This window comes from Daphnia magna, linkage group LG4 (assembly GCF_020631705.1).
Source record: "Daphnia magna isolate NIES linkage group LG4, ASM2063170v1.1, whole genome shotgun sequence".
In the NCBI taxonomy this organism is placed as follows: Eukaryota; Metazoa; Arthropoda; class Branchiopoda; order Diplostraca; family Daphniidae; genus Daphnia; species Daphnia magna.
The window spans coordinates 4,917,560-4,938,923 of NC_059185.1; the positions used below are offsets into that span (position 1 = coordinate 4,917,560).

Consider the following 21,364-nt stretch of genomic DNA (forward strand, 5'->3'; position numbering starts at 1 on the left):
CAATGTTTTTTTTGTTTTTTTTAGATGTCCTTTGTCTTTTAACTATCTTCTAGTCTGAGAAGCTTTTCTACAGTATATGTGAATGTTTTGTTTAATTGATCCCTCCTTTTTAAGAAAAAGCTTCTTACGTTATATGTAAATGCTAGATTTTAACGACTCCTCCTTATATAGTCGTTGCAGTTTCAGTCTCGTACACGATTTCTCTCTTCTGCAGAGTGGTTTATGGAATGTTATTTCTTCTCCCCCCCCCCTTTTTTATTTTTTTTTATTTTATTTTATTATTTTTTTTAGTATTATTTTTTTTTAAAGATTGCGTCAAGGCGATCAAAGTAGTCTGGTGTAACGTGGTTTTTGTTCTTCAGTTGTCGCTTGACTGTCTTTGCTGTTGTTTTTGAATCCCCCACTTTCCGTCATCATGTATACGTTAGACTTCGTTTCTCAGCGTCTTGCTGAAATTAGAATGGCTTTTTCACTTTTCCACCCGGTGATGTTTCCAAATCCGTGTTGTAAATATCGTCGCTTCACGACTGCCGATGTGCAGTTGTTCGAAGAGTTGTTCAACACGGTTCGAAGTGGTGTATCCTTTCCCGTTGCTCCCGTATCTGTGGTACAGCTTGCTTGGTGCAACAACTTCTACTACAAGTAAGTCCGTCTTTTTGTTCATTTGTGTTATCTTTTTCTTGTTTTCGGACTTCTTTTATTGTTTTGTTATTTTTGTTATATTTTCTTTTTATTTATTATTATTATGTTTTTTTTTTTTTTTTTTTTTATAGTGAATATCCTGGCTACGCCCGACTTCGCGATATTCTTCTACTGCTGCACGCACGGTTCTTGTGGTGGGCAGAATCCGGGGATGATATTTATCATCCTTCGGTTTCGGTTTCCAATATATATCCGGAACTGACGTATTCCGATATCCAGATACGACTTGAGCACCGTCAAGTCCGATTTGCTGTTTTGAATCATTTGGCTGATTCTGCTGAGGAAGATTGATTTGTTTTCCGTCGGTGTAGGGGAGACTGGAGTAAGCCGGGACGGTTTTCGTTTCCCCCCTATATCTCCCAAACTAATCATTAAATTAATTTATTATTTTGTTTTTATGTATTCCATACGGGAATGCACCCCCCATATTTTTTACATAATTTAATAATAAACCATTTTCCCATATAAACCCTTTAAAGTTTTCTTAGATTTGTGGGAGGAGCCTATTTTGAGGGGTAGGTGAGGACACTAGGGTGGGTGGTCAGGGACGTCCTCCGTTTTCGCCTTAAAATTCATTAAAAAAATTTGTAAAAATTGAAATAGCGTCCCACTGCATAGACTCTATAAATTAATAAATGTTTCAATTTGATTATTGTGTTAATAACAATTTTTTCTTATATGATAAAAAACCCTTATTACAAGATAGGTGGGGGTTGGGCTTATTGTAATCGATCAATAATCGATTGCTTGTGATCATCGTTGGCGTCATGAGCTCGGTGATGATTGATGGGCTTGAAGGCCAAACCCGCCCACTAATGTCCCATTTTAGTCAAAAACTGCTGTCCCGAATTCCCGATAAAGAGTATTTTTTTAAAACATTAATATTTTCTACAGTAATTGATCGAAAATTATAATTTTTGTTTTTAACAATAAAGAAATGATTAAGCTTCATTTCCATATTAAATTTACATGCCATTTGCGATTATTTTTCTCTATAAACATTAAATGGCGGAGACAAAATTAACTAAAAAAAGCACGTTTTTTTTTGTTTTGTTAATAACTAATACAGTTATTGACAAAACTCAACCAAATTTCATGCCAAAGTAGATTGTATGTATCTAAATAACATACAAAAAAATTTTTTTAATTTTATTAAAATCTACTATTTTTCCCCCTGACTGTCCCTCTTGACCCGGTGTCCCGGCATACTCCAGTCTCCCCTACTCTATTTTTCACTATGTTCTATGTTTTTGTTTTTTGTTTTTGTTTTTGTTTTATGTTTTTGTTTTGGTTTTGTTTTTGTTTTAACTACTGATTGGAAATAAAATCCTTTACTACATCTACGATTTTTTGTTTTGGTTTTTTTTGTTTCTATTCGTTATTTGTTAATTGTGCGTTTTAAATGGTCTTCTGGAGTACATCTGCATAGATCCTCCCACACCATTCCGTAGCCAACGACATAGCTGCAGGTCGTGTGACTTCCCGTACATTCCTTGTTTTGCTCGTTTTCCCATTTTAATTCTTCAATAGGATACAATTTTCCTTTCTTTGGTGCACTCGGTGTGTTTATCGACGCAAGGGTTACTTTTGGTGTTTCTGTCGCTGATGTCATTAATGGTGCAAATTCCCTAATGAACCGTTTTTCATTTGCTCCTCCAGCGCTGTAGATGGGTTCTGGTATCATGGAATCCATTTCTTGACCATCACTTTCGCTTACGTTACGTGATTGCTTGTGTCGTCTGAAGCTTTCCTTAATCCGTGGAATAGGATTACAGGCAATAAAAATTCTTAGACAGATGAGAAATAGGATGAATCCTATCGCGGAGAGAGCCATGATTTTTAAGGTGTCAAACCAGGAAAACATGTTTCCGATTTGATTGTCCTGTTCTTCTGTCACTAGGATGTCAGGTAACTCTTTTCCTTCGCCTTCATTAATTCGTCCCACCAGGTCATTTAGGATGTTCAGCTGTTCCATTTCCATTGTTCCATGAGCTGGGTGGTTCCTTAATCCATAGTCGAAACTGTTTAAGTGCAGTTCTTCGAATTCTGCAATTAAATCCAGATTTGAGGTGTGTATGGTCGCCTCTTGTTTAATCCAGTCTCCTGCTGTTGCGTTATGTTGCCACGTATGAGGATATCCGTTGATGTTTATCAAATGTGATTTCCAAAAGCACTCCGAATACGGGTGAATAGACCATCCGTCCAGTCCTATCGTACAGTTGTTTTTTCCGTAAACGAAAAATGGCTGGAAACCACACTTGGTCTCTTTCGCTGATAGTGATATCCTTTTTGGGTCGCATTGTTGCAATGTCATGGCTTGACCAAAACCATATATCCTTGTACACATTGGAAGTCCGAGTGCGGTGGCTGCAAGCAATCCATTTGTTTGGGCTAAGATTATGGCTTGCGTTCGTTTTATCTTTGATAACTGGCAGTACACATCCCGAATTTCCTTGGCCAATTTATTGTCGTGTTCAGTTTCAATACTGATTTTGTATTGCTCGTGCATTTTTCCAAGCTCGTATTTTATCAAGTCACTTAGCTCCTCAGTGGATTTTGGTAGACCGTTACTTGTATTAGCGTCATTTAGTGGTCGATAGTCATCCACTACAATTTCGTGTGCTGTATTTTCTTTTTGTTGTCTTGAAACCTTAAATTGATCATTTGAATTTTCGTCTTGAAATTCTGGCTTATCTCGGGTTGTATTGTGTTGTCTCTCAATTTTGTCTATATCTTTTTCTTCGTTATCCTTTGATTTTGTTATTTCAGTGGTATCGCTTGGCTGTTCTCTTATTTGACTTGGTGTAAGATATTTTAGGCTTATAGTTGGGTCGGTGGACGAAATAATTCCAGCTTGGTTAGATTTTGGTTTTATTGTGTTTGTCGTTGTGGTTTCTGTGTTAATTTTTTCTGTAGTTGTAGATGACTGTGTTGTGATAGTCGTTTTAAGTGATGTACTAGTTAATGTTGTTGATGCGGTTCTTGATGTTATTGTTGTTCATTTCTCTGCTTCTGTTGATTTCGTAGTAGATTTTGATGTTGTAGTTGATTTGGGTGTAGAGGGTGGTATTTGTGTGATAGTGGTTGTTTTTGGTGTGGTAGTACTTGGTTTTTGAATGATGGTGGTCGGGTTTTGTGTGGTAGTGGTCTGTTTTTGTGTGGTTGTTGTTGGTTTTTTTGTGGTTGTGGTCGGCTTTTTTGTGGTAGTGGTTGATTTTGTTGTTGTTGTTTTGAATGTTGTTGTCGGTTTTGTTGTGGTTGTGGTCGGCCTAATCGTTGTTGTTGTTGTTTCTGGCTTCGCACTTGTTGTAACTGTGGCTGGAATGGAAGGTATGACTGATATATCTGTTGTAGCAGTCATGGATGTTGCTGACTTTGTCGTTATGGTTGAATTTTTAGTTATTCCTTCCGTTGCGTTTGTTTTATAGTTAATCTCCTTTGGATCACGATGGTTTAATGGTGGCAAGATTGGTAGATATTTTCCAAATATTGCGTGTTGCGTATGTAGAGATATTATTGCTGCTGCCGACAATGTTCTAGGTTGATGTGGATTCCGGTACTCGAAGCTAAAATGTTGTTTCTGGCTTGTTCCATGACAGTGTCCCAACGATAATTTGTCGACCCGTCGTGTTAGGCATTTCCGGTCCGAAGCGCCTGAATGAAGTCCTGTTCTATCACTGGCCATTAATTGTCCTGTGAGATCGAATGTTCCCCACATGGAACTTTTATCTCAGCATTCGTGCAGGATGAGCATCGTTGTGTTCGCTTTAATGCAGTTGTTTGTGTGAAATGGTCTTATCGTGAAGTCGGAGGAATATTCGAAGGCTTGGCCCTTGCTGGATGCTTCGCTACAGTTAGCCACGGTTGTTTGTGATTGCACCAAGGGGTCATTACTTGTTAATAATTTTTGTAGGCTTGTTTGATATTTGATCCAATTAGGATCGCATGCTTCGAGTGTTATTGGTTTGTTAACGCTATTGTGTGTTAAACATTTTTCATCGGGTGACTTACCGTGTTTCATTAGTCCCCATCCTATCACGTCCCATATGATATTTCCTCTCCCATGGTTCCGTTTTAATAATCCTCCGAAAATTGGCGAACTGACGGTCGTTGTTACTGATGTCCTCTGTTCCAACTGGATTTCTTCGAATTCGTCAATGGATGCATCTGGGAAATTATCCAACAAATCCGGGTTTGTTGTTATGATTTCGATAACCCATTGTTGACTTTCACTAATTGTTCCCTGTCTACTGCATGTTTTTAGTGTTGCCAATCTAACTCGTCCCTCTTCTTCATCATGTAAGGTGATGCATAGGCCTGTTTCCAGAGAAATCCATTGGTAGTTAGTTAAATCCAGCTTTTATACAGAATTGCAAGTGGCACATTGGGTGTGGCTTAGATGGCGGTGGCGTGTAGTCACTTGGTGTTGTGGGCGTTGCCTTGGTGTACACCTTGCGTACACTCAATGTCCGTGCAGATTTGCCATCTTCTGTAAAGCGTAAATAATGCAGTTGGCTCGTTACACATGTTTCGTCAAAAATAACGTCCCGACTTATTTTTATTTTTCTACCAACTGGATCCCAAAAGCGGTATGCTTTTTGGGTTAGTGAGTATCCAACAAAGTAGCACTTGAGGCTCTTTGAGTCCAGTTTACGTCTCTCGGCTTTGGGCACATGGATAAAAGCAGTTGATCCAAAGATCCGCAGATGTGAAATGTTGGGTTTTTTTACCATACCAGGATTGATAAGGTGTAACTAGAGATTTGCTGCTGGTAACATGGTTGAGCGCATAAACAGCGCAGGAGGTGGCTTCTCCCCAGAGCTCTAGTGGCAGGTGTTTGGCGTGTAGGAGGGAACGTCCGCCTTCAACAATGGTCCGATTGGCCCTTTCTGCAACTCCGTTTTGTTCCGGTGAATGTGGTGCAGATGTTTCAAGTATGATTGCTTTGTCAGAGAGCCAAGCTTTAAAGGAGTTACTTGTGAACTCACCACCATTGTCTGCTCTGAGTGTGTGTACTAGATGACCAGTCTCGCTGCGAAGTACACCGACATAGTTCTTGAATGAAGCAGCAACTTCCGACTTTTGTTTTAGAAAATAGATAACGCGCCATCCACTGTAGTCATCAGTGAAGAGCGCGAAATACTTTGCACCTCCTGGCGTAACTAAGTGCATGGGGCCGCACACGTCAGAATGAATTAGCTGGCCGATCTCGTTTGCTCTGCTTCGTCCAGTCGGAAAAGGAGACCGACACATCTTTCCCGACACGCATCCTAAGCATGGCTGTTCTGGTAAGCTGGCGTTGGTTAAAAGTTGAAGGCCATCTACGAGTTGGTTGGATGCCATCCTCAAAATGGTCTTGTAACTAACGTGTGCAAGCCGTTGGTGCCAGATGACGATTGAAGTTGGTGATGGTACTGCATAACATGCTGAATCATTGGATGGCTGGAAACCTGAGAGCTTTGGGGTGATTGCTAGGTGATATAAACTCTTTCCAATGCGCTCACCTACCATGACGGCTACTTCATTCTTTGCAAAAGTCACCCTAGTTTCAATGAAGTGAACAGATAATCCAACATCAGTTACAGCAGCGATGGATACAAGGTTGGTACCTAGGCCTGGTACAAAGAGAACTCTCTAAATCGTGATTTCTCGTTGAATGCCACCTGTTGTTACGAAGAATTCAATGCTTCCATACCCGCGTACGAGCAGATGAGCAGAGCCGATTCCATTTACATTCCATTTCTCGGATGAAATTGGCGTAAAAGTTCTGAAGAGTGAACGTTGATCGGTCATGTGCTGCGTAGCACCTGAGGCAGCGAACCAGTCCGTGATGCATCGCCCAATAAAGCATCATGACGACATATAGGCATCTTCTTGAAGTGTGTGTTCGAGTTTCTTACCCACTTCTTTTTCTTCAGATGTGACTGCTGGGTTAGCACTAAAATTGTTTTTGTTCTTTTTTGCATCTTCTTCGTCTCGAATTCTTTTTCGACACACCTCAATGGTGTGTCCAGCAATATTGCAGCGAAAATATTTACAGAATTTGTAAGGTTGCTGTCGATTGTTGAAACGGCCACCACGTCTTGTACCTCGATTTGCACGATCACGACCACGCGATGATGATGTTGAGCTGGAACTAAAATCTTGTGCATATGATGGGTGTTGATGAGCAAAAAATACAGCGTCTTGAGGATCAGGTTGACCTGCGTCCCAACGTTTAGCCATCTCTTCTTCTTTTAATAAACGAGAGGTTAGTAAGGCCATTGTCCTATCTGCAAATGGGACGCTGTCCCATGCCGTAACGAAACTTCTGTAACTAGGAGGTAACGTGCAAATTATCTTCGTCATTATTGAAATGGCGTCAACAGGTGCTCCAATGTCTTTAAGTTGCGTGGCCATCGTCTCTATCTCCGTGATATGAGTCATGATGTCTTGGTCAGGCCTGTAACGATACTCAAAGAATCTTGTTTGTAAGACATAGCGATTTTCCACAGCATTTCGGAGATATTGAGCTGTCAGACGTACCCACATTTGGTTAGCGGTATTGCAGTTTATCAATGATCTTTGTTGTTGACTCTCAATTGTTGAAATGAGGTAACCACGAGCAAGTGTATCTTTAGTGTGCCATGCTGTAATGGCTTCGACATTGGTGACTCTTCCTTCAACAATGTTCTGTTAAGGGATTGACAGCATAGTCATTAACTGTTGTATCGTACAGTTCAAGATTAGTGTTGCAATAATATACCTCTAAGGGAATAGTTTCTTCACCAGTAACAATTTTAACCAGCTCGTGCTGTTGCAGTAGGATCCAAAATCCAAGTTTCCACAATGGAAAATTCTGGCCGTTAAATTTGGCAATATGATTGACATCTCGCATTGAATTCATCTTGTAATTAAATGGTCTACGGTACTGGGCCCATAACCTGATAAAAATATACAAGGAAAGATATGAGCGAGGCTTCTGTATTCTTTAATACAGGATATGAGATAGTTCCAACTTGTGGAATATACTTGGCATAAACATAACCTGACACATTATATAATTACCAAAGCACACAAGTTGATGAAAGAAAATTGCCCGATAACAGAATAGAATGAATGTGAGTAAACGAAATACAGGAATACTTGACGGCTGTCAATGGACGTCGTCCCAGCGTGACTGACAGTAGAAGAGAGAGAGAGTGTTTCTAAACAGCAATAGAGGAAAAGTAAAGGAGATAGCCCACTGAGTTCTTCCAACCAGCGCCGTCTGGCGGCCGTTAGGTTATAACATGTTTGGCAATTCTCAACAAAAAAGCACCGAGTCCCCGGATGACCATATTAATAATATTAATGATTTAAGTCCATTCTTTACTAAATTAAAGTTTCCGATGATCTCTGGTTTCATTATTGACACAATGCATACCATGTACGCCGGTTGTTTTAGCCGACGACTAGAGGGTTTAGTAGAACATCGTAAAGAGGGAAAATTGAGCCACAATGCACTATTCCAGATAGTTGAACGGCTCAAACTGTTTGGATCTTGCAAACGTTTTGAATTTGATCGAACTCTGCGCTCCTTAACTAGATGCTATAAGAAGTATAAACATCACGAATTAAGATATTTTATGATGTATTACTTTTTCCCTGCATTTAAGGATTTATTGAGCGAAGAACAACTCAAAAACATAATGTTACTTCAGTATTCTATGCTTTTGATGGGTGGTTTCAATCTTAAACCCGTATCATCCGCAGATATTGTTGAAAGCAAGAAGGTTTTACGATTGTACGTGCAGCAGTTGAAAGATTTTACCCAATCAGGCCAACCACTCACGCTATTATTCATCTACCTGAAGATGCTCATAATTTTCAATGTGGTGTAGAAACTTTAACCGCATTTGTTTTTGAAAATTTTCTTCGTTTTTTTCGGAATGTTTTACGGTCGGGAAACAGGCCACTTGAACAAATTATGAATCGATTGATGGAAAGACACAAGTATTTGTTGCCAACAACTGCGGATGGAAAAATTATGGATAGCTTTGAGAGACTGCAAGTTGAACTTGCCTTTCACGATGTACGTAACTCAAACAAGATTCCTTCGGTAATGTCCTTCGGGCAATTTTTTTGAAAAAAATTGTCTATAAGGATAATGTAAGTTTAAGACCTATTAAGCGAATTAAAAAATTTTCCAAAAATTAGAAAAAAAATGACATTTGAAGAAAAAATGTTTTATTTCCGCATGAGTATTGAACAATTAAACTTAATGATGCCAGCGCAACACCTTACCACTACGTTGTTATTGACATAATGCGACTAGTATGAATAGCAGTTTAATTTTACATCATCTGCAGCAGTATACTGTCCGGAATTAGCAACACGGGGACTTATGTAAAAAAAAAAATGAGAATGCAATCGTGAATTAGATGAAGATTTTCCCTCAAAAATAGACAACAAATTGAATTGTCTTGTAAAAGCAATTTCAGGGAATGTAACCATATAAATATTACTTACACTGTTAAAAAAGTCGTTCGTTTTTCGAACGAAAAAACCTTCGAATTGTCAACAACCCAGATCGAAGGTTAATAACCTTCGAAAACTGAATTAGTTTCCACGTTTCGATTAACGCCAAACGAAACTTTCATTTTTCGAAGTATTTAACCTTCGAAAAATGAACAGCGGTTGGAAAGTACTTATACTTAAATACGAAAAAGCAAGTGTTTTTCTGGGGTTTGAACACTGTACCTCTTTGCCACAAGATCGCTAGATACCCGCTCTGACCACTAAGCTATGTGTTCTTATTAATGAAAAATTATTTTGCGAAAAAGTTTTTTTACGTTCAAATTTCGCAGTGTATTTTTTACGTTTTTCAATTTTCGAAACCTCCTACAAATTTTCGAAGGTTGAAAACCTTCGAAAAATAAAACCCTTTTTAACAGTGTAGGATAGTTTAAGTTTAAGACATACTAAGCGACTTAAAAATTTAACAATACGCATATAAAGGAAAAAACTAAATAAATTTTGCGTTTCAAAGAGGATTGATCGATTGATCTTGATCTTCTTCCAACACCTTACCGCTGAGCTATCACACACATACATGTAGATATAGCATCTAAAATTAGTTATCTTGTCGCCGCTGTGTAACTTTTTTCTTCATAGTCTCCGTTCTGGCAGCATGTTTACTACTGCAATATAAAAAAATATATAAAAATCTACTGCTTAAAACATTTTGTTAAAGAAAACACTTTTTAACTGTTTAGTGACTGTTATACAGCCTTCTGCACTGACTGCAATGCATTGACAGTTGTAAGGTTACGCAAACAAAATCAAATTCACTGCCTAGGATTCGGCAACCAGCTAGGTAACAATTACGCAAATTAATTTTTTAAAACTGTAATAGAATCAAATGAAAAAGCTACTATACCACGTATCAAATTTTGACAGAATTTTGTACAAAATTTGGGGACGATTGGTCATTCAGGGAAGAAACGTATATGGAAATACATAATGGACATTAAACCTTCTGAGATCTACTACTACTACCCTACCCCCTATACCCCACACCCTAAAATTGTTATAGTCCTTCAGTATATATACATATAAACCCTCAGGGATAAAAAAATTGTGATAAGTTTTACTGGACGTTAAGGGAAAAACCAGGAAAAAAGAATGACATTTCCCAGTTTCACTTTAAGTACTAAATTTCCAAACAATGTTTGCATTTTAAATAATGGTAATGTGGTTGTATATAATGATTTTATTGAGGATCCCAAAGGCAGCAACATTTTCAGAATAATTGGCTTCAAATTTTCTAGTTAAGAAAATGCTTTCCTTCACCCGTATCCATCTTTTAAATATCAAACATTCCTTGTATCGAAGTTGGAATAAAGAGTGGGAGAATGGAACATTAACCTAATTATGGGGAAAATGTTCGCTATGCCGTATAAACTAGGCAATTTTTCTAAATTACCCGATATTGAATCACCAAATGAATGTACGAAATGGTTTGTTACTTCTCTTCGTCATACGCTGCCATGATGTTTGAATATGTATTTGTGCGCTTATATAAATATAGAATCTTATATAAAATTCTCTGTGTGACAAACAGAACGTAATATTATCAAATAGCATGCCGGCTTAAAACCAGTATCACAAATAGAACAATTTTTACCAAACTGTGGTATAATTTTAATCTCTTTAATCTCTTTGTACGCTGGAATATAACGCTTATAGAAAACTGTAAATTAATAACAAAAAAATTCAATGTGAGCGGATTATTGACTATTTATATACCGGCTTCATTCACGTTAAAATACTTACAAATTGCTACTACGCTTGCAGCAGTCGAAGCGTAATTTGTATACCTCTTAAATACCAGCATTACCCGGGTATGTTATACTGCAAGGCCTTTGTCAATCAAAACGTAATGAATACCGTTCTTTTACCAGTAGCAAACTGAGTTTAAAAAACTGAAGCCGTTGAAAAAGCTTGGTTGATTAAGTAGCGTATTTAAACTCAGTATTACGAAGTGTTAAACTAGTCCTAAGCACTGATTAAAAAAACAACATTACTGTTTAGAAACCTGGTAATTATATTAGTTGTCTTCTGGTAAGATAATCATATTTATTCTCCCCCCCGACTTTTTCCTTCAGTTATTTCTGACGGTAGTTAAAACCCTTTATGTACCAGAACCTGGCGTATAGAAAGCGTAAGCAATGCGCCTACTATGTTCAAACGGAAAAGTATACTAGGGTGTCCTTCCGTATTAATGTGATGCTTTACTAGCCCCGTTTTCCCTTATTCTCCTGTAGTGGATGCAAATAGTGATTTTCTATCGATTAAAAAAATTTTAATGCTATCTACTCTTGACATATCAAGTGGCAAATTGTTGGCAAAATCTACAGCAATGGACGACAGCTCGCACTCACCCATGAATTGATATTATCTTTTTCTATCCGGCAGAATCCTAACGTTCCGATTATTTCATAGTTTGGCAGGGAGATTGGTTTATTCGTTTCATTAACTAACGCTATTTTAAAATTGGTTTCCTCACTACTCTTATTGGTGAAAGGATCAACTCGTACTCCGCTGTTCAGTCCCGGTCCTCTGTGGAAAAAAAACGCAAGATTGGGAGGTAGTTTAGCCCCATTCCCTTCCGATTCAACGACAGTGGCACTAAAGGGCTTGATCGTGATCTTCTCTCTTGCTACGATGGTGGGCGAGGAGTCCTGTTTCAAAGTTTGTTTGACTCGGTAAATTCTCCTTTCGCTACCATCAATGATGAACTTGTGCTCGTAAAATGCATCTAAACCTAAGATGCACTCCTCCCTGATGCTATCAACGACGATAAAATCCTGCAGCAGATTATCGCCTAAAACTTGAACTTGTAGGGTCACTAGCTCTCTTGTAACTAGTCTGGTGTTCTCTACACCGTATAAATCGACCGGAACGTCAGCAGTAAACTTCATTACACCTTCCTTCAATCTGTTAAAAACTTCTGTCTTAATTAAACTTCTACCCGCCCTACTATCTAAAAAGCCCTTGAATTTCTCATTTCCAACTTGAATGGGAAGCCACGGTATTTAATTTTTTCTGGTTTCTATTACTTGATTAATAATCTGCCGGGTTTTAGGACAAGGCCAACCGTTTTGCCCCACGTTACAATTGTGGCTTCTAGTTTTCCTGATTCCAGGGGTTTAGCTGACCTGGATTCTGAGCTGGCGGCACATATCGGGCGTCAGAACGAAGTGGTGCGGAGGGGCAATCACGCGCAATGTGCCCACCTTGATGACAGGTTGGCCCGTTCGGTCCCCACCCACACTTGTCAGTGTTGTGAGTGGTTGGGTTCCTGCCGTTAATTGCGCAATAAGCACAATAACGCTCTCCGCTGTAAGGGGGTCCATTAACCGGGTTATTGTGATTATCCTTGTAAGATGGTGGTGGATTACGATGTACTGGTGGTTGATGCGGAAACTGAGTACTATTGTCTGTAATAAGGTCACTGTGATTTTGTTGATACTGTCTCTTTGGTTTAGCCTGGGGGATTGGTTGGCTCATACCGGCGACCTGAAGCTGCAGATTTCTCACCATTTTCTCTGCGTCTCTGGACTGTTTCATCATATCGCAATAACTCTTATTACTAGCTTTCAAAAGGTTTTTTGATTCCTCTATTTCCCGTTTGCTTTCCGCTAATTGGACGTTATGGCCGGTGGCGACGGCATTGATTGACTCGTTACTCTTATCTGCAAGTTGGGTGGCTCTCAGTTTCTGCGAAAGTTGCTCAATGACTGATTTTAGTTCTGAGATCTCGTTTTTTGTTTCCCTCAATTCTGGGGCATTAGCATTTGCCGAAACGGCGTTGACAAATTCGGCGCTCGGTTTCTCTAGTTTCGCTTCATTTAAGATAGCTGCACATTTTTCTGTTGCTTCTACCAGGTCATTTAAGTTCCTATAGTCTTTAAAACTCATTCTTTCGCGTAGGTTGAGTTTTAACACTCACAGAAAGCAATCCATTAACATAGTCTCTCGTAATTTGAGGACATCTGCATCAGTTGCCTTTCCTACTTCCGTTGGGTAGGCTGCTTCCGTCTGCAACCGGCAAGCATAGAGCAAGTGACTGACACGTACCCCCTACTTTTTTATGAACGCACCTTACTATTTTAAGAGAGAAATTACGGCTGGCGGCCATGTTTATCGCGAAACAAACATGGCCTCCAGCCGCAAAAGCTAATCTTAAAACACCAAGGTGCGCTCGTAAAACAATGGGGGTACGCGTCAGTCACTTGCTCTATAGTCCCTGATAGATTCCCCAGAATAACGGATGCAATTTTTAAACTCTGTAAAGTACATTTTTCTGTTATCCCCTCCGTGTGTCGGAAACTCCGACGGACGAAGCTCACAGCCCTCGTCCGGGTGACAACCCTTTGGCCGAAGCAAGCTAGGCTCAGACGAGCCCTCCTCAGTGGAGTGCCGTGCCACCGAGGATAAGGAAGTCCATTAGCAGAAGCAAGTGACTTGAGACGGCCTACGGCTCGCAAGAGCCGTAGATAAGAGGCTGGAGCGCGAGACTGTGTTATTGGAACTGCCTGAGTGCTTTTCCATATACATGGAGACACCTGTTGAGGGTGAAAGGAACGACGTGAGGGTTGATCTCATTGAGGCGGAGCCTGCAGAGTTCTTCCCGCAAGAATATAGGTATAGTTCCCGCAGGTTTATCGTGAAGGTCACTGATCGATAACCGGCAATCATCAGCAGCGGTGCCCTCTACTCCAGGATCGGACGCTCGGATAAATTAGACAACGGTGTAGTTTTCTGTGTATATAAGGGGCCGTCGAGCCATGCAAATACACTCACTTTTCTTCACCGACGTGTTGTGTCCGCGTCCATTATTCTCCCGCTAATACTCCCCGTTTTCCAGATAAGTCCAGAAGCCCTCCTGCCGCCGCCTCTTCTTGCCTGCCAGCCGCCATTCCTGTCGTGCCAGCCTGCGACCGAGTCGACCACCCGGAGTCTTACATCACCGCGATAAAGAGTAAGACTCTTGCGGCAACATCCCCTGTTGAGCCCGACAAAGCCCAACAGATTCTGACCATGCTTTAGCCCGATAAAGGCGAACAGCAGTCACCGAACTTTCTAGCGCTAGCCCGACAAGGCGACCGCTGTAGTCGTTGAAACCGTGCTACGGCACAAGAGAAAAGTTAAACCGTGTAAAGTAAGAACAGTCTGGCAGGCTTACCACCGTAAGAACCGACTGACCCTCTGCGCCAGCAGTAACGGGATTAGCAATCCTGAAACCGTGGAAGCGTTCATGGAGATTCTGTTTAAACTTAACAAATGTTTTTGCTTCCCTTGGATAATTTAGCTGGAAGGTTGTAATACAGTCCCCTGCAGACCCAAAAAGCTTTGAGCCTAAAATTTAAATTTTCTCCCATCTTCAAAATCAGTGGTTTCGACTACCCTTTCAAAAGTTGTATCCAGTCCTCAAATTTGGTTGACCCCCATCCAATGAAAGCGGGTACCTGAGCTAATAACGCTATCGTTTGTTGTTGCTGATTCTGCAATAACTTTTGACTATTGTAATAGCTGTGGTTCGTAGCAGTGGAGCAGTTGACCTCTTTTTCGACTATATCTACCGCGCGGAACCTGCTCGCGCCACAAAATGTTTTGTCAACGCCAAGGCGGCTTTCGCTCCTGCTGCGGCATCTTCTCTTGACGCCCCTGTCTCCCGCAGACATTTGTACAAAGTCTCATATGGGTTTGGATGCGCCATCGTTGGTCTAGATGGGTTCGTGTCGACCGTTTGCTGAGAAGGTGACGATTTGAAATATACGCTTTTGTACGGTGTGAAATTTGTTTCTGTTTGTTTTGACGAGGATGGCTGGGGTTTTTCGAAGGGGGGAGGGTCGTTTGAGTTTTTACTTGTCGAGTGAACGGGTAAGGCGTCTGCGTTTCTACCAATCGGGTTGAAGGGGAGTTCGTCTGTGTTCCTACTTGACTAGTAGGAGCTAGTTTCTCTGTCGTTTGTTGTGATTGGTCTGTATAAAAATTCTGATATCTGCCAATAGGCGTCGAAGAATATTTGAGGGGTTTCTACTTTCTCTTTCCCTCTTAAATCCACATTGACACGTTCTCTGGTGCGTTACTGGTGCGATTACGTTCACTGACTCGGGTCTTGCTCGACTTCTAAATCGTTATGAGACTTCACGCTGCTGAAATCGTCGTTCTCATCTGATGACTCGGGATCGCTTTCGAGTTTGAGATAGATGTCGTTAATCAGAGTGGACTAGACAGGTTTAATCGTTTCTGGCACAAGGGACTGGAAAGCTTTGTTTCGATTACGTTCACTGACTCGGGTCGGCGGCTGGCCCTTTACTCGGATGTTGCGATTTTTCCGCACCGTTAGACCCGGACCAGACAGTTCAGGTGCCTCTTCGGTGCGCAGATCGACATCTTCCACGTCAGCGTTTAATTCGGGATAAAGGCGAGTATGGGTGACAGGTGTCCTAGGTAGGGATTTGCTGACGGCGTGGGCCCAATCGTCTCGACGCTGGCTGGACGTTTCCCCAATCAACTTTCGAATTGGATTGGACGCGCCATGTAAACCTTTTCCTTTACTTAAAAATGCTGCACGGTCTTCTTCAAACGAGGGATTTACGGGCAGAGGTTTAGGCTCGATTAGTGGCAGCTCGTCTAGTATAGTCGTTATCGTCTTCGTAATAGGCGTCGACTGAGTAACAATCGTCATCAACGGCGGGCTGGCGTCGTTCCACTGATTTGGGAGAGAAAGTGGTCAAAATAGACTTCCCAAATGTGTTGAAAAAGCTAGGCTTGCCTAATTTTGCTTTAGGCGCTACTGGCGTTGCGTGGGCCATTCATTGGCGAGTGGTTTTCTGCGGTCGAGACGGTGAACGCATTCGATATAGATGGTCCAAATTGTATCACTCCAAAAAATATTGCAAAGGGAAAAAATGGCCGTGATACTGAAACAAGGCTGTAAAACTGTGGGGTTGACGATAAGATAAGAAGATAATGAAACTGTGCACTTGCAATTGGCAGGACCAGCTGATTTGGGGAGACAATTCAATTGCGGTTTCCAAGCGAGTTTCAAAAAAGAAACCGGCTTGTCTGATTTCCGTTTAAAGTTACTGACGCTGCATTGGGCATTTGTTGCCGAGGGGTTTTCTGAGGTCATAAATCGCATCACCGTAAAAAGAAAACGGTGGTGATGCTTGCCGAGAAGAAGAAAAAAAATATGGACGGAGGAAAAAATCAGTTAACGTAAGGAGGAATCAAACTCGACCTAACAATTAGCAGAGCCAGGTGTTTTGGGAGAACAAATTAAAATAGACCTTCTCGGTGAGTTGAAAAAAAAAAGAATTTTCGGCTTGTCTGATTTCGCCTTAGAATTACTGGCTTTGCATTGGTCATTCGTTGACGAGGGGTTTTCGGTGGTCGTAAATCGCATCACCGACAAAAAGAAAATGGCGGCGATGCTTTGCAGGGAAAGAAAAAAAATGGATGGAGAAAAAAATCAGTTAACGTAAGGAAGAAATCAAACTCGACCTAACAATTGGCAGAGCCAGCTGTTTTGGGAGAACAAATTAAAATAGACCTTCTCGGTGAGTTGAAAAAAAAAAGAATTCCCGGCTTGTCTGATTTCGCCTTAGAATTACTGGCTTTGCAGTGGTCATTCGTTGACGAGGGGTTTTTGGTGGTCGTAAATCGCATCACCGAAAAAAAAATTAATTGCGGCAATGCTTTGCAGAGAAAGAAAAAAAAATGGATGGAAAATAAAATTGCAGAGTTGGCTGAAGACCAACAAAACTGTTATACAAGTTATACAAAAAATGGCAGAATTGGCTGAAGACCAACAGAACTGCTATACAACGTGTTTGTGTGGCGCATTATACCCCTTTTTAACGATTGAAGGGTGGTTAAAGTTGCTTTCTTGCCGTCATAGCCATTAAGAAAGTGTTTGATTTACTCTCGTGTATGTCAGTGAAAGCCAGCAATTATACTACGAATCAATCCCTAACCCGACTGACAAGATCCACGCCGTGTACATACGATTGCTAAATATTTCGACAGCCGCTTCGGAATGACGTTAAACGTATAATGTAAAACTCATCAGGAAATTACCTCACGGTGGTCCTGGAGCCAAAATAATTTATGCAACAATTGAAGGATAAAACACACGAGTACGATAGATCGCTGCCACCAATGTAATGGTTTACACGCGCAAAATACTGCAGCAGAAAACTGTCGTGAAGACTGAAGTGGTCAGATCAAGAAGAGCGTCGAAGACTGACGAGCTATTCTATTTATGGTTTTTTAAGGAAGCATTTTTTTCTTCTGGCTGGCGTGAGAATCGTGGTAGCGTCTTTTCCAACGGTCCACTCGACCTCCTTTCTTGTTCGAAAACAAGTTGGCTTTTTCTGCAACGGTCAACTCCCCGTATTGCTTGGGGCGCCAGAAGAGTGACTTTTTAGAAAGTCGAAGGCCATCGTTTCTCTGTTGTCAGAGATCTCGATTCTTTACAATAGGCTGAAATGTGTCAACATCGGAAAACGATTTCTCTAAGTCAGAACTATACTGAGTTAGCAAAATGGTGGCCTTTTCGATCAAAATATCAAAATCCAATCTCCAACAATTATTGAGAAATACGAATAAGCCAGCAACTTTACCGTAAGCGTTTGTCCGGGAAATTAGAGCTTGCGACAAAGAGTCCAATATCGGAAGAAATCAATCCACTCGAAAGCGAGTTTGACCTGACAGAACGACATCTTGGCTTGGACCATCATTAACTTGCTGTCGACGCCTTCTTAGTATTTTATCTGCATCTCTATATTTTCCGTTTGCAATCAGCTTTAAGGCTTCATTTTCAAAGTCATCAAACACAGCGCTGCCAAAGTCCAAAGTTTCGGATTGCAAAGTTTTGCTTACTATATTAAATCTCTCCATGACTGAATTCCAAAGTCTTGTCATTATGGCAGTCTCACGAAATGGCATGTGGTCAAATAAATATTTGGCTTGATGACTTGTATCAGGCGTTCGTGGACAATTCCAAAAAAGCGAGTGGCCTCAAGACAGCTTTCAGCTGCACAAACCCCAGCAAGGTTTAGTGAATGCGCAGTACAGGGAATGTAAAAAGCAAGGGGATTTTTTTAAATTATTTTTTCTTGCACGCCATTGTACCTTCCTGGCATATTCGCAGCATTATCGTACGATTGCCCTCGTGCATTTTTAATGTCAATTTTTTGGTCCTCGAAAAATTTAAGAATAATGTTGGCCAGATATTCACCAGTATGGCTTTCAATGGGAATAAAGGACAAAACACGTTCGGTAGCTTCGTGAGACGTTACTGAAACATATGTGATAATCATGGAGAGCTGGTCAACGTGTGTCAAGTCTGGTGTAGAATCAATAAACACAGAAAAAATATCTTGGATTTCAGAAAGTATTAGAGAAAACACTTTCACTTCTATAATTGTAATTAACTCTTCGTAGATGGTCGAAGATAAATAAGAAGATCGGCCCTTTCCTTTGTTGCCACATTCTTTTAAATGGTTACAAATGAACGGAAAAAACTGACTCATCAATTCAAGAATACGAAGACAGTTGCCGTTTTTGGCGATCCTATTAGTTCGTTATCTCCACGAAGTGGAAGGCCTCTTCCACACAGAAATTTGATGACATAAACAACACGCAATAACAATGATTTCCAGTATGAGCCTTCTGTGCTTCTCATTTCCTCTATATGCGGATCAATTTTTCCAAAAAGACGCCTCCTTAAGGCAAAAGTAGTTGCGTTTGTTTTATGTCTTTTGCTATCTTTGTGCTGTCGAAGTGAAGAATCACAATGCTTCCAGTCTTTAAATCCCACACAAGGATCTCCAAATGTTGTTGACGATGACAATGAAAAAAGGGTGCGAGGAAAACAAAATATTTTTCCCGTGTCCGGGGAGTAAAAAATCCAATCCCGCAAAACTTGAAACTGATTGAGGTTTTTCTGATCCGTTTGAAGTACTCGGTACAGAAGGCCTTTCGAAAATTTTATATTTTGGTCCCCAAATGTTTGCAAGGATGCCTCAAAATTAGACTTATCGTCGTGGTGCTGACATTTTTCTGGCCCGTTTTTAATCCAATAGCCTATATCGTCTTGACTTAATTTCCTCCAAAGTCCAGCGTCATTAGTGCGCTCAAGTTCAACTTATACAATTGCTTCAGTTGAATTTGAAGCTCCCAAACACGAATGGAAATCGATGTCAACAACATTATGACTACCTAAATGATTTTCGACACGATCATCGTGAATGTTTTCATGTGAAACAGGAGAATCAGTAAGAAAACTAGATAAAGGACTTGATACATTCAATTCGATTTCGTCTTCATCATTGTCTTCATCATCAACATCCAATAAAACTGAAGCTGAGGCAGAGCCGTTTGAATTTAAATCAGCTTTTTTTCCAAATCCAAATTTTCTAAGTTTGGGTATTGAGTTTAATAGTTGTTTCTCTCTTATATCTTTAGTTGCCTTAGCCTTGCGATTTGCTGCCCCACTTGGGTGACTTGACTTTTTCAAGCCATTATCTGAATTTGACATAATTGTTTTCGAAACTTAGTACGAGTGTACGACTTAGAAGTCTATTAGCAAATTAGCTTCTTCTCAAACGACAACTAAAGAAAAACTGAGCCGCACGAGGCGCATGTAATTTCCTTTCCCACGAGTACCAGAACCCTCAAGAGACGCGCAGAATTGAAAGAAGGCCCCCAGGGGCCCAGCTTTGACCTTCTGCTTTCAAAATGAGAGAATTCAAAGTTAAAAAAAACTATTTAAAAATTTTATTTTTTCGAAAACTATTGTTTTGGCAGTTTTCAAAAAAATTTGCTCCCTCCCAGTCCTTGAGCCCCTGGGCTTTAGCCCCGGTAAGCCCTGTGGTTAATCCGGCACTGCATCTTAGACAGTTTGCGCAGCTTATGCTGCTCTTCTTTTAATTTCTGACTAACCTCATTTTTTTAAAGTTTCGCTTCGATATGATATCAGATTTCTATTGTTCAAACATTAAAAAGGGACCATTTCCATTCGATGTTCGTCGCAACAAATTTTTGGCAAAACAAGGCCGTCATCTTGGATGACTTGGTGGAAGGAATCTCTCACGTAAGAAGAAAAAGAAGGTCAGTATAAGCTGCACAAACTGTCTAAGATGGTCAATTACTGTGTATTAATGTATATTAAGGTGTGTAATACAAAGTGGAATTGATTCAGGTTTCCTTTTTTTGCAGTAAATTTTTTAATTTTCAATCGTGAAAAAAACAGCTCGGAAAACAGTCACAAGCGACTACTTTCCCCATTGTTGACAACGTTTTGGAGGGAATGTTATGACTGATCTGGGCAGCCAGCGCCCCTATCGTGTGCCCCAAAATTTGTCCGCGGAAATAGCAGACGAAACACCTAGCAGACGACAGTTCGGGGACCTCCAATGTTAGACCATGCTTTTAGGGAAAAAAATTCTTGTTGCCAGTAATACTTGTCATCTGATTTTTCAGATGACAATTTTTAACTACAGGGCTTAACAATTTTTGACTTGGTTAATCGTGTTGCACCCATCAACCACGTTGTAAAGCAAGGAATAAAAATTATTGCTCCAACAACCGTTTCTATTAATGTTGAAGATTGTTGCATTCCGACTGACATTCCGCCTACAGCTGCAACATCTGTTGAAACGATGGAAAAATCCTTGAATGTTGTGGTAAAATACTTTTGCTACAACAGATCCAATGGGCAGCCTAATTACATTCGTTTACCATTACAGAGTTTTCTTGAAAATGAGCTTACTGCAAAAGCTAGTTCATCCAAAAAGATTTACAGAAAGCAAAATGGAAGTCCCTTTTACGGAAACAAGTTGCAACGTTACCAGTATATGATGAAAAAACTTCGGAAAATGGCAAGGGTTGGCGACGATCGCCCCCTTTAACTAATGCCCCTCGCGGTTGCTACAGTTGCCCCCCAGACTGTTGCCCCCAAAACTATTGCCCCCTTAACTAATGCCCCCAAAAATAATTAACAATTGCCCCCCACAGTAAAATACATAATACTTTAATTAGTGAAAAATATCGGAGTTATATTTTGTCAAGTGTACAAAATGGTACATAAAACACATTTAATTTTCATTTTTTTTTTCGCCAT

General features: G+C 40.4%; 2 pseudogenes; one reads left to right on the plus strand and one right to left on the minus strand.

The window, feature by feature from the left end:
* The first annotated feature begins 8,005 nt into the window (after positions 1-8,005).
* On the plus strand, positions 8,006-9,381 carry LOC123471072 (annotated as a pseudogene).
* A 325-nt stretch (positions 9,382-9,706) lies between these two features.
* On the minus strand, positions 9,707-14,711 carry LOC123471073 (annotated as a pseudogene).
* Positions 14,712-21,364: the final 6,653 nt, after the last annotated feature.